The sequence below is a fragment of the Pan troglodytes genome, chromosome 2 (assembly GCF_028858775.2).
Source record: "Pan troglodytes isolate AG18354 chromosome 2, NHGRI_mPanTro3-v2.0_pri, whole genome shotgun sequence".
In the NCBI taxonomy this organism is placed as follows: Eukaryota; Metazoa; Chordata; class Mammalia; order Primates; family Hominidae; genus Pan; species Pan troglodytes.
This window is the reverse complement of record NC_086015.1, coordinates 172,750,621-172,764,363: the sequence shown is the minus strand read 5'-3', so window position 1 is coordinate 172,764,363 and position 13,743 is coordinate 172,750,621. Positions and strand designations below refer to the sequence as shown.

At 38.3% G+C, this 13,743-nt stretch overlaps 1 protein-coding gene across 8 annotated transcripts in view; it reads left to right on the top strand.

The window, feature by feature from the left end:
• The window catches only part of MECOM (MDS1 and EVI1 complex locus), a 580,330-nt gene that overhangs the window by 55,279 nt on the left and 511,308 nt on the right, over nucleotides 1-13,743 (top strand). The window lies entirely within an intron of this gene.

The window sequence follows — 13,743 nt, the reverse complement described above, 5'->3', positions numbered from 1 at the left end:
CTTTAAGCAAATGCTCAGAGCCATAAGGCAGTTCCACTAGGACTGCTTCATCCTTCCACCAGACTCTTAATAACTGCCGTGTGCCTGCCCTGAAGGGAAGGTCCTTTTGCCAGGCACTGGTACATGACTGGAAACACAAATGGAGGGAGGATGGTATGTGTGAATCCTGCCACCAAGACTCGCTTTAGGAGGGGACGTGGGGAAATGTGGAAGAAAAAACACCAGGCTGACTCCAGATGCCACCTTTGAAAATCTCTAGGTCATATTACTTTCAAACCAACCTACTGACTCAAGATCTGCTTTCAAGGCCACTCTGATCAGCTGCCCGAATTGGCTGTGAGGGTGGTTTCTGCAAACTAGGGATGCTCATAGGGGTATGCAGGAAAGCTGGGAGGCTGAAATGCAAGGAAACCCATGGAGGGATAGCACCAGGTCAGACTGACTAGCAGGCCTCAGCGATCAAACACGTCACACCTGTCTTGACCACTGGTGCAGGTGTTCTAGGTCAGCTCTCACTGTGGTTATCAATCGCTGACAGTTGACAGTTTAATTTTACACCACAAGTACCTCATTACTTGTGTAGGCACTTGAAGAACATGTGGGCACTGGATCGGATCAGTGATCAATGACAAAGGTTGCATAGGGTGCAAGTGGTAGCAGTAAAAGTGAAGGTCTCCGTGCATGAGTTGGCAGTGGTAGGGATACATGACAAGGGGAGTTTAACTGACAAACAGTCTGTCAGGTTGAAAAGAATGGAGATTTGCCAGAGAGCTGGCTGTAGATTACAAAATATATCTCTTGATTTGAGGGGAAGGAAGAGGGGATAAAACCCCACCCCAAGCAGAGCCTTCCATTCTTGAAAGTGCTTACACAAATTTAATGAATGTGTGGGATTGTAAATTTTTATTCTACGAGCATTTATCTCATGACATAGACACATTCAGGTGTGTAGGGATTTAAGATCATAGCAGGATTCAGTAATGCTGTTTCATAAAGGGTGTGTGTTTGTACGTGTGTGCACACATCACACCAACTTTACCAAACCAGACCCATTCCTGTTTTAGATTGTTCCATGCCAGCTTATTATGGATATTCAATAACAAGAAAGTCATTCCACGTGAGTCCTTCTATTCTTATCAATACGATTTGTGGTCAACACCACCAAAATAGATTGTTTTATAGTGGTAGGAGAAAAATCAATTTTTTCAAGTATCTTTTGTAGTGGTATTTTAATAAATTCCTTGCAATTTCCCTCTCCCCTCAACTTTTTATTTTCTAAAAAGGAGTTTCTGACTTTTTTTCTTACACAAATATTTCTGTTGGTGTTGTTATTTTATGAAGAGACATTGGCTTTAAGAAAAAAGCCACATGGCATGAGTTTTATTTCATATTATGTGCTTTGTCTGTTGGAGTAAGACTCATTAGGCACACTGTACATAGCGTGGTAGAAGGAAGATGGATATCGAGACATACAAATCTGAGTTTGAATTCTACCTTGGCCACTTCCTGCTGTGGCGCTTGGGAGAATTATTAACAGCTTCAAGTGTGTTGTTCATTTATAAAGATATTATATTGCCTCCATAAGTATCTAAAAAATTAAAACTTTTTTTAAAGTATTATAATACAGGATTGTGGAAAGAGTTCAATGAGGTTAAAATGGCGGAGACTCCAAATTGTCTCCCAATATCTATTCCCCTTCTCTCTCCTTTTAATAACACTACGACTTGAGCTATACTGAGGCATATGGCTATTCAGTTATAGGCTACATTTCTAGCCTCCCTTGGAGGAAGACATGATCATGCCATTAAGACTCTGTTCAATAGAATGTGAACAGAATTATGTTTAAATTATCTGCAATTTATAAAAAGAAGCTTCCTGTCCACCTTCCCCTCTTTTCTCCCTTCCTGCAGGTGGGAAAGTAGATGGATGGTAGTGAGTCAGCTCTGACCACATGGAGGAGAACAATACCCTAGGAGATGGCAGAGCAATAAGCGAGGAGGAATCTGGAACCCTGAATGTTCTTGCAGAGCAGAACTTCCTACCTGTCTGGGACTGCCTGCCTAACTTGAGACTGTTATACAAAAAAGAAAGACATTTCTTTCCTGTTTAAGCCACTGTACTTTGTGGTGGTTTTGTTTCAGCAGCTTAGTCTGTATGCTAACTAATAGATCTAATACTTGTAAAACACCAAACATAGGCTGGCACATAGAAGCACACCAACACGTTTATCATTTAAAACACTGGGTATCATTTAATTTCTTTCTTTTCTTTTTTTTTTTTTGAGACGAAGACTTGCCCTGTCACAGGCTGAAGTGCAGTGGCGTGATCTTGGCTTACTGCAAACTCCGCCTCCTGAGTTCAAGCGATTCTCCTGTCTCAGCCTCCTGAGTAGCTGGGATTACAAGCATGCACCACCACACCTGGCTAATTTTTTGTACTTTTAGTAGAAATGTGGTTTCACTATGTTGGCCAGGCTGGTCTTGAACTCCTGACCTCAGATGATTACAGGCGTGAGCCACCGCACCTGGCCTCTTTTAATTTCTAATCAAAGTAGTGGATACCACTTGGAATATTTAAATATTAACCATAAGGCATCTGGGCTAGGTTAAATAATCTTTCTTTCCTTCCACTCCTAAACTGGTCCTACCAGTCAACTTTCACCTGCTTGGAAATGATCACATTTTCAGCTTCTGGTTTCTTTACAGAGACATCTCTCTCATTCTGTCTATGATATTTCACTCAAGATTCAGAGGAATAAATAAACTTCACTTTACCTCACAGCATCAAATGCATTACATCATTTATGAAAACTAATTTACCACGATTACTTACCACATGATATCCATGGCTTCTGTTTAAAAAAGTTGGGTAAACTTTAGGATTAATGATAATCTCTGGGAAAAGACACATAGGGTTCCAGAGCATCAATCAATACATTGATGATTTAGCCTATAGGCAACTCAGGGCAACCTAGATAGGTTCTTAGTGGTACTGCATCCTCACCTGATCACACGACATTCTTTTCACTCTTCTCTTCCTTCCCCATCACCTCCTGCCTTCCAGTGGGACTCTTTCTGTCTTGCTTAGTCTTGTCGTCTAGCACAGACCGGCACCCTCCAGCATTGTCTAGTTTTCACTGTAGCACACAGGGCTAACAGGGTTACTGTTACCCATTTCTGTGATACAGACAAAATTTTGTCAGTTAATTTCTTTTCTTCCAGAGTTAATGTCTATTACCCCTGTGCCTACAGAAAAAAGAGTAAGAGCTAGCATGTGTCTGAGTTTAAAAATATATAACTCTACTTTTTTCCTTTGTGTAGTTTTCCTTTAGTTTGAATAAAGCTTAAGGGACATGGCAGCTACCATGAAATAGCTGAAAGTGTTTGTTTTTCAGAGGTGGATCTAAACTTGTTCTGTCCAGTGCTCAAGGCAATGTCTACTGGCTGGCAGTTACATGGGAGGCAGTATATATCATCTTCTTTCCTTAAATGGTACCGTTGTGTCTGGAAATCCGAGAGCCAGGTTATTTTTTTCGGCATTTCTGCAATTGACTAAAGCTCCCACTCAGAGTTTTCTGACCTTCCATCCGTATAATGTTGCCTCTGGGAATTTGTACGTGTTTCCTAATGGTATCTATAATCAAAGACCAGCATTTCTCCTCTTGCCCTTTAGATAATATCAAGCAGAAAGAGATACTAATTTCATTCTGTCTTAAATAGGACTCATGCTGCGATGGGTATGAAGACATGTAGCAAAAGGAAAAAATGAGATACCCCCAAGAATACTGTTTCTACAGGCTCAATGTCTAACAGCTTCATTTTCTGTTGTCATGTGCCCACTTTTAGGGATGGGAGGTTTCTCTGTTCTCTGTCAACTTCCTCTAGAGGGCAGCTCATGGAAGGATGCCCTGCAAGTCCCTCTTGAGTTTCTTAAGATGTTTTGGGGCCCTTTCAGAGGGCAGCTCTCCTGGGAGACTGCCTCTTGGTAGCCCTGGGGAAGTAAGTCCTTGGCCCCACTCTTGGGGTTTGGAGAGGACAGCTGGGTCCCTGACACTTCCTGGGCTCCCTGTGTCTTCAGCTGTCTGACCCCATGATCTCCCAGCTCTTCCCTGCACAAGTCCAGTCCTCCAGTCTAGTTTTCTGCCTAGCTGCTTCCACAGGGCTCAGGGGTACAAATGCAAAGTAGTCCCAGCCAGAGTCTTTCTTCCAGCCCATCATTAACAAGGGCATGGGCCAGTCACTTAACCTCCCTACACCTCAGGTTTCTCGTCTGTGAAATGAGAAGCATGAACTAAATTGGTGGTTTTCAAATTGTACTCCTCAGCATCCCCTCAGGGGAGCTAGTGAGTATGTGTATGTGAATGAGAGAAGGAGGGAGGGAAGGAGGGAGGGAGGGAGAGAGAGGAAGAGAGAGAGAGGGAGGGAGGGAGGGAGAGAGAGAGAGAGAGAGATTTCTCTCTCTTTTGTATATTTAAATCAAAGCTCAGTTAATTTAAACTGCCTTGCAGGTAAATCTTTCTCATGCTTACACACAAATACTCATTAATACTTTTCTCTTTCTAGCTGCTCCCCTCCACTCTGTATCATTTTTCTTTCTCTAAGGGAAATTTTCGCTTAGAGAAAAAGGCAATTACACAAACTTCCTTAGAAACTTTAAAAACTGTCCCTAAAGAATTCAGGGCTCCTAACTGCCAAAGATCTTAGAATGCCAAAAAACTTCTTCAGACTCTCTACAGAGTCTCTGTCAGTCTGATAAATCTAGTAAAAATGACATTTTCTTAAGTTTTGAGATAAGCAAACACAGTCATGCATAGTTATGACAGGGGTATGTTTGGGAATGCTTTCTGAGAAATGTGGCATTAGACAATTCCATTGTTGTGGGTACATCATTGAGTGTACTTACCCAAACCTTAATTTAGCCTATTGCACATTGAAGCCGTATGGTGTACCCTATTGCTCCTAGGCTACAAACCTGTACAGCATGTTACTGTACTGAATACCATAGGCAATTGCATAACATAGAAAATGTATAGTAAAAATACAGTGTAAAAGAAAAAATGGTACACCTGTATAGAACACTTGCTACCCATGGAGCTTGCAGGACTGGAAGTTGCTCTGGGTGAGTTAGTGCATGAATGGTGAGTGAATGTGAAAGCCCTGGACTTTACAGTACACTGCTGCAGACTTTATAAACACTGTACACTTTAGACTACACTAAATGTATACAAAAATTTTTCTTTCTTGAATAATAAATTAATCTTAGCATATGGTAATTTTTTTTTACTTTGCAAACTTTTTAAACTTTGACTCCTGTGCTAACAGCTTAAACATACATTGTACAACTGTACAAAAATATTTTTTATATCCTTATCTTATAAGCTTTTGTCTATTTAAAAAATTTTAAAAAACTTTAAAAACTTTCTTTTAAAAACTAGGACACACACACATTAGCCTAGGCCTGCACAGGGTCAGGATCATCAAGATGTCACTTAAGTGATAGACATTTTTCAGCTCTGTTATAATCTTATGGGACCACTGTTTTATATGTGGCCCATTGTTGACCAAAACCTCATGATGTGATGTGTGACTGTATATAATTTGTTATTCAATATTTATTTTTCATGGTATTTAATTACTGATATTACAATAATATATTCCCTGTAAGTTAAATATAAGTGTGTATGTGGTATTTGTCTATGTGCATATATGAGTGAATATATGTATTAGGGGGCTAGCCTGTGAACTTATTCACCACATATAATAAACATTTCTATGGAGAAAATTGGTGGTATGTTTCTAACGAGCATTTCAAAACTTTCAGAACATAGTTTTTTTGTAAGTTGCAATCTTGTGGATTACTTTCATGGCTCCACAGCTCATGAGTGATTGGGGAAGGGAGGACTCTGTGGGGTCTGGAAACTCCCTATGCCTTCAGATTTATTTTAAATGTTATTTATTTTTTCTTTTTGACTAAATATTTCCTTCCTCTTTTGGTATACATCAGAAGTCCTCAACCAGAGATGATTTTTCTCCCTGGGGTAAAGTTGGCAATGTCTGGAGACATTTTTGGTTGTCACAAGGGGTAGGCAGCCTCTAGTGGGTTGTGCTATTGGCATCTAGTGCATAGAAGCCAGGGATGCTATTAAACATCCTACAATCAGGACAGCTCCCAACAAAGAATCGTCTGGGCCAAAATGCCAATAGTGATGAGGTTGAGAAATCTGATATTGGTGGATAAAGGAGTCAGGTCCCTGACTAGCCAGTGAGAAGGGGTATAAAAATACTATTTGAGCATAAAGGCTCCTTTCCCCCGATTCCAGCCTCTCTTCTTGTATTATTTCCATAATTTAGATTTAGGTGGTTAAAGCTATCTGGAAAAGTTAGTCATTTGCTAGCTGGTGAATAAAGAACATCTCTCTAAGTTCATAATCTTTGGAAAGTTGGCTGGTGGCTACTCATTGTGTAAAGGTGCCATATCCATCTACCAAATATCAGATACTTAAGTTTTTTTACTTAAACCACCATTCAAATCAGAATATATCTCTGTTTCTAATGTTCTGAGTTTGAAGTTGTGTGTTTATTGATCAAGAACAATATTTAGGACACTAGTATGCATTAGCATACTAATTCTTCTTTCCCCATACGTGGTAATTAATGGGTTCTTCTTCTTGAAGGGGGATGGTATTTATAGGAAAGTGCAAATTTCATTTCCTTTATTGTCAGCAGTGGATTTTTCTTTTGAGGCTCATGACCAATCATGGATAAAATTAGAAACAGATGGAAAAGTTGCCCTTGTCAATAAATATAGCAGCATTGCAGGGTATTTTTAACCTTTAACCTACACGTAGAATATTATCAATTAAATTTTGGAATTTGTGCAGTTTTAATCAGTGTTACTTGTGTCTTTTGCATAGTTGCAATTTAGAAAGTTTATGTGATTCTTTCTTTTGGGATGGGGCACCTTTTCATGTCTTCTAAGTGTGACATGAGCCTGCAGATGGAAGGTTGTTCTGTGAATAGGGGGAATCTTGTCAATTCACAGGTTCAGAGAGAACACCTTTTTCCTCAGCAGCTGAACTCAGCCATGCATGGTGAGAGAGTTTAGCAGTAAAGCTACCTTGTTTCAAGGTGTTTTTCTACTGCGGCGCAGGACCATCATTCTGGAACTCAATAGTGCTGTACCATCCAACATTCCCATGTAAGAGGCCTGGTGAGTTACACTCAATGCTCTATTCCTTGTGGGAATGAGGCGTGCCTGGCTTTGACATCTCTGCTGCCTTCCTCTTTTATAAACCCCAAAAGGTGTTAGAGATGCTGTGGAGAATAGTTTTCATATTCGGCAGAACCTCCAGGTTCTTCTTTTCCCCCTGGTTCTGAAAGAAATGATTTTTAAGCCTTAACCTACTCATCAACTCAGTTCCTTGCTGAGCTTTGCCCTGGACTATTTTTAAGCTGGGAGTTGGCACAGGGAAAAGGCTTATAAAACTATGAGGTTGGTTTGAATTTGGGTTTGTGGCGACACCTAAGTGTAGGTGCCTTACCACCTGGCTTTTAGCTTCATTCTAAGAGTCTTCCTGGCTTTCATGGTACATGTAATTTTGACCACAAATAACTTTAGAGAAGTCTAATGCTGGAGCGATTATTGCATAAATCTCCAGATGTAGAAATGGAGTTTTTGAAGTTTGATTGCATATTCCTAGCTGCAGTCCTAGGATCTTGAACCACTGAATGAAAATATTGCAAAAGAATGCTTTAAAACGGAAGTCCTGTGGAGTGTTTCTCAGGCTGGCCCTTCTACTCTACTTTCCAAATGAAGAAAATAATTAGTCTTTTTACTTTATTCAAACATTTAGCCATTGTGTCTTGGAGCTCAGCCAAAAATAATCACCTGAAATTTTGTTTATGATTTATTCACAAAAGTGGCCATACTTTTTAAAGGAGAGCAAAAAGAGAACATTTTAAGAATGTGTGAGCTCATTATGAGCCCAATATGTTTTAAAAACATTCAACTTGTAAACTCCTGAAATGCGGTTTATAATGGAAACACCAGCCGAGTTTCCTGGAGTGGGCCTGAGTCTACCAACTTCTAAGCCTTTTGCAGACCTAGTTCCTCTTGAAGGGAGAAAATTAATCATGGCCCCTGGATAACTGGTGTTTCTTGTTTTTGGACATCTAAATGATACTTAGCACATTTTAGGGATACGTGTGCATGTGAATTATTTGTTGATATTGTGCCTACTTTTCTACCTTCCTATTATATATTTAAACTCTGTTTTCTTGAGAAAACTATGGGTGACTAATTCTTGACTTTCTCTATTTTTGCTTAGTTTTTTAATCCCTTGGGGAGTACTTATAATTTGCTATGATTTTATGTTAATCTCAGTTTAAAAAATTTGTAAGCAATGGCTGGGCACGGTGGCTCATGCCTGTAATCCCAGTACTTTGGGAGGCTGAGGTGGGCAGATCACATGAGGTCAGGAGTTCAAGACCAGCCTGGCCAACATGGTAAAAACTCGCTTCTACTAAAAATACAAAAATTAGCTGGGTGTGGTGGCACACACAGCTAATCCCAGCTACTCGGGTGGCTGAGGCACGAGAATGGCTTGAGTCCAGGAAGTGGAGGTTGCAGTGAGCTGAAATTGCACCATTGCACTCCAGCCTGGGCGACAGAGCGAGGCCCTGTCTCAGAAAAAAAAAAAAAAAAAAAAAAAAGTAAGTCAAGAGGTAGTTGTGCAGAATATTACATATATCCATACATAAATCTTCAACTGGCATAGTGTTAATTATGACTTCCTTTTAACTGGCAGATTCCTACATCTAGAAGACAAAGGAAATTATAATGATGTACAGTCTTTGAAATTCCTGAATATCTATTTGAATGATCAGGGAATTAATCAACATATTTATCATGTTGTGGTGTTGAGTGTATTTGATTCTTTCCCTTTTATTCTTTCTCTTTTTGCAAATTGCTAATTTATGTGTAGTATAGCACCTGGTCAACACAGTCATTTCTTAACCATTCCCAATGAGAGAATTGATTGTTGGTACAATGGAACATCTTCACAAAGCTTATATTGGGAACCAGCTTATTCTTGTCTAAAAGTTAAATGTATCATAGCAGACTTTCACTACGTAGTTTTTCCATATACAGGTTTACACTTTTTTTTTTTTGAGACAGAGTCTCACTCTGTCGCCAGGTTGGAGTGCAGTGGCTTGATCTTGGCTCACTGCAACCTCCGCCTCCCAGGTTCAAGTGATTCTCCTGCTCAGCCTCCCGAGTAGCTGGGATTATAGGCATGCGCCACCACGCCCAGCTGATTTTTCTATTTTAAGTAGAGATGGGGTTTCACCATGTTGGCCAGAATGGTTTTGATCTCTTGACCTCGTGATCTGCCCGCCTTGGCCTTCCAAAGTGCTGGGATTACAGGCATGAGCCACCGTGCCCGGCCTTATGCTAAAGGGAACACGCTTTAAACTGTGGCTCACGTTAATGCATATAGGGTTCTTCGCTATCGGTTGTAGCTCACTTCAGTTTACTTTAGTTTGGTAAAATTACATTTAAGGTGTGAGGATGAGGTTTAACGTTTTATCAAAACCCTGAATGATGGAAGCAGAGTGGTATGAATGAATATGTCTGTTTTGATCAGGTACAGGCCCAGTGCAAGCATTTAGTGTAGTTTGTTTCTAAAGCTACATGTGTCATATCAATAACAATTCTATTAGGCAGTCACATATCATATTCATTAAGGTCACAGTCTGACCTGTGATGTTTCCAAAGTTTCTCTCTTCTCTTTCCTTTGACCTTCATGGTTTTGATGCCTAGTCCCATATTTTCTTCTTCACTCTGGCCTCATTTGGATCCATTTTTGTCTCCTGTTTTCTTAAGATCCTTCTCTTTGCTAGCTGATCTGATCTAGCAACTCATGATGATAATAACGTCAACAGATAATACCTATTAAGAGTTTATATGCACCAACTGCAGTGCAAATTGCTCACTATACTACACTCAGATGAAAAGTATCATTACCCCCCTTTATGAATGAAGTAAATCTACAAATCAGGATCCCATGGCTAGTTCAAGGTGGCGGTAGAATTGAAAACCAGGCTTCTATCTCTGACATCATGCTGTTTCCATTACACCACAGAATTTAGCACTACAAAAAATAGTTACTGGAAGACTTTGTTCTGCTATCTTCTTACATTTTAATTCCACAGTAAACCCTCCCACCCCATTTTCTTTTCGTTCTTGTATGAGATTGAATCTTTTTCGTATGTTTTATTGGCAGATGTATATTTTTGAAAAATTTTCAGCCAGTTTTATAACTTGCTGTTTATTTCATATGATGGAAATTACAGCTGCGAAGATGCCATTTTAAGATAAAATTGCACCTAATGCTAATTTAAAATTGGCACCTGGTTTTAAAGTTTATTTAAGGACACTGCTTGTTTATTGGATACTTTTAAACACTTAAATTATTTTCAGATTGATAGCAGGGCAGTTGGAAATGGTGAAGGAGAAAAATGAATTTTTTGTACCCTTATTATGAATCTTCTAATATTTTCATCCTGGTAAAACTTATGAGGCAGCTCTATTTTGAAGATCCAGAAAGGTTGATATACTGGGTGTTTTTCTCTTATTTATGGTTTCCTGTAGGGGCAAAAGCTTGGACAACTCTCCTTAACGCTGGAAGTGCCAATTATCTGATGTGTTTACTTGATTTACAGCCTAAGTTTTTGTAGATATCCTGAATTTGAATAAACAGTGGACCACCATCCATGTTTAGTGTGTATTTCTCTATTTTAAATTGTCTCTGTATGACACCAGGCTTCCTTTAATAATAACAGGCTCCTATTTCATTATTCTGGGACAGGAACCTCAGGATATTAGGCCTTGTGTGTTGATACTCCCTCATGAGCTGTTTTGCCACTTCACCAAGAACTCAAAATCAGAGCCCCTGCCAACCAGAGGTATCAAGGTTTGTGAGGCAGGTTAAATCACCCAGAGTTGTCAAATGTCTGAGGACCTAGTCTAAGACTACTGATGCAATTTGAAATTGTAGTCTGTGTATGTGCTTATTATATTTTTTGAAAGAAAAATACCCAACATGATTTTTTAAAGACATCTGCTCATCTGCTCTGTGCCCATTCTGATATTGGCTGAATATGATGCTCTTGCATTTAGCATTGTTCTTTCTGCAGGCCCCATAAGTCAAAGTTCTCCACGGGTCCTGTGTACAAGGCTGGGGCTGTCTACGTTGGTTTTCCTGAGCAGCTTTCCGTCACCTCCCTGGTGTTGTTGCACAAAGACTCTTTTGTCTGACAATATTGGACTCTTCTCAAAATCTAAGCACTTTCAGGAAAAGACTTGGAAGTCTATCTTCTCAGTTTCCACACCTCTTCGCCCTCTGAGCTGTCATTTAGTATGACTGGTTGTTAGACTCTCCACCAGGCTCCTTATTCAGTTTATTAGTGGATTGCATTATTACTGTACCTATTTTTAAAACTTATGTTGAACATCTCTTAATGTATCCATGTCTTCTATTTTACTTCATCTTATACTTTGATAAGATTGAGATTTTAGGTGATGTTACTTTTCCATGTCAGGCTGAAGTTCAGTGAGATATTTAATCTTTCCTATACCCTAGCTTGGAAACATGCACCTCTTCACCTCCTTCCAACCCCTCAACTCCCCATAAAACTTTCATTGTCCTAAGAAACTTTTTCTTTTTAAACCAGCAAGATTTGATACACTCTATTTGAATAAGAAAAAAATGCTAATGTGTTTGACTAGTCCAATTTATATTCATAAAATATAGTCACAAAAGAAGAGGCATTTCATTAAACTAAGGTATTTGTAACTATAAGATATTTATATTGGGGAGGTTGCATTTAATATCAGAATACACTGAGGTCATTTATATTTGTTGCTAACTGGAAACACTAATTCTATGGAACAGCCTTTTTTTTTTAGTTTTAATTTTTTTAGGTTTTAATTTTTGATCAAACAGCATTTTAATTGTTACTGTGCTGTATGGTGAGCGGTAAACTGCTTGCATTTATTTTCTGGTCTGTGTACGGTCATGGAAATAAGGATTTAGAGTCTCTGTAATGTGTACATTGTGATATAATCACTTGTATGCAAAATAGATTTCCTTCATATGCATTTTGAGGACACTTTACCCATTATGAATTCTGCTGAAAACAGTTTTTCAGGTAGAGATGCAATTATATAGTGGTCTACAAGGAGGAACTAACCAAGGATTTCAATTAATAATGTACTTTCAGCCCTCAGAGATATTACATTTGCCCGATAAAGGGTTATCCATCACCTCCTGGGCTACAGCTGTCTTCCTTCTCTTGTTTCATGTTCTGTGAATGTGCTCATCCAATATGCCCCAGGACAGAAAGCTCTTGGCACAAGAGTTTGCATCTAAGTGTTTTCTTCTAAGGCCAGTGACAGTTTCTGGAGATGAAACTTGCACATCTCTCGGAAGTATAATATTAAAGAGTTACATGTAACGTTTCAATGAATTAAATAAACTACACCTTTTGAGAAAATGGAGAAGTTGTCAATAATATTTTCCATCCAATTATTCAGTTAGGATGTCTAGAATCCCTCAAATAACATTATATTTTCAATTAGCTAGTTTATTGATTCATCTTGTATTATTTTTCAAAACAGAAAAATATAAACATTATTCTTATTATTGGTGTGCTAGTGTCTGATTGAAATTGACTATATGAATGAAAGAATTCTATTTTTGCATTTGGATTTGAAGTTTTTTCTTCAATGTGCCAAAAGTTATTTAAAATAATGTCTACTTTAAAAAATACTACCTCTCTGGTTTTGGTATTTGTGTTTCATATTGAAGAATGGAGTCCCCACAGTATACGTATCCTATAGCCAAGTAACTGCATTTATATTGTTATAAATTTTTGAGGTTGGAATCTCAAGTTTTTAAATTAAATAACTACAGTTAACTGTATTAAGTGTAAGGTTGAATTTGATCAAAAATAAGAAAAGCATTTATGACAACCCCTGTAAATGTTTAAATACTTTAGTTGTGTTTGTGAGCATTAAATTGTATTATAAGAAGCCAACACTGAGTATACTGGTTCCTCTGGGACACATTTGACTTTTGGGAGATAAAAAAATCTTGCATTAATGAAATTCTGCAAGTTTTTGATTTAGTAGACAATGTTTCCAGTATATATGAAGCAATTTTAAAGTGTATATGTGTATAATTACTTGTAGAAACTGTTTAACTTTAATGGGGCGTTTCTCGATCACATAATAGGAAAACTAACGGCTTTAATTAAGATTTATGAAGCATAGAGGTAATATATTCTGCTAAATTAGGTAGTCGTTGGTGGGTAGTATGCTTTTAGAGATGAATTTTCTACGTATACTTCACTTCCTTGTGCATTTTGGGTTTAGAAAGGTAATTTGTAACATTAAATCCCTGTATCCATTAGTAGACAAAAGTAAGCTTTGTTTTCTTTTTAAACTTTTAATTAATAATAATAATTTAGTAATGGGCAGATACCATTAAGCATTTCTTTAATCATTGATTTCAGGTCATAGCCACATGAGCCTGTCTTGAAGAAAAGAAAGAAAATTCACCATTTTATTCAAGCAACTGGTTAATTTGAAATTGAGTGCTTAGAAACTGGTTGTAGGACTTAAATCAACCAATTCATTTAAAAGAAACAGTTCTCACTAAATTAAATCAGTCCAGCCCTC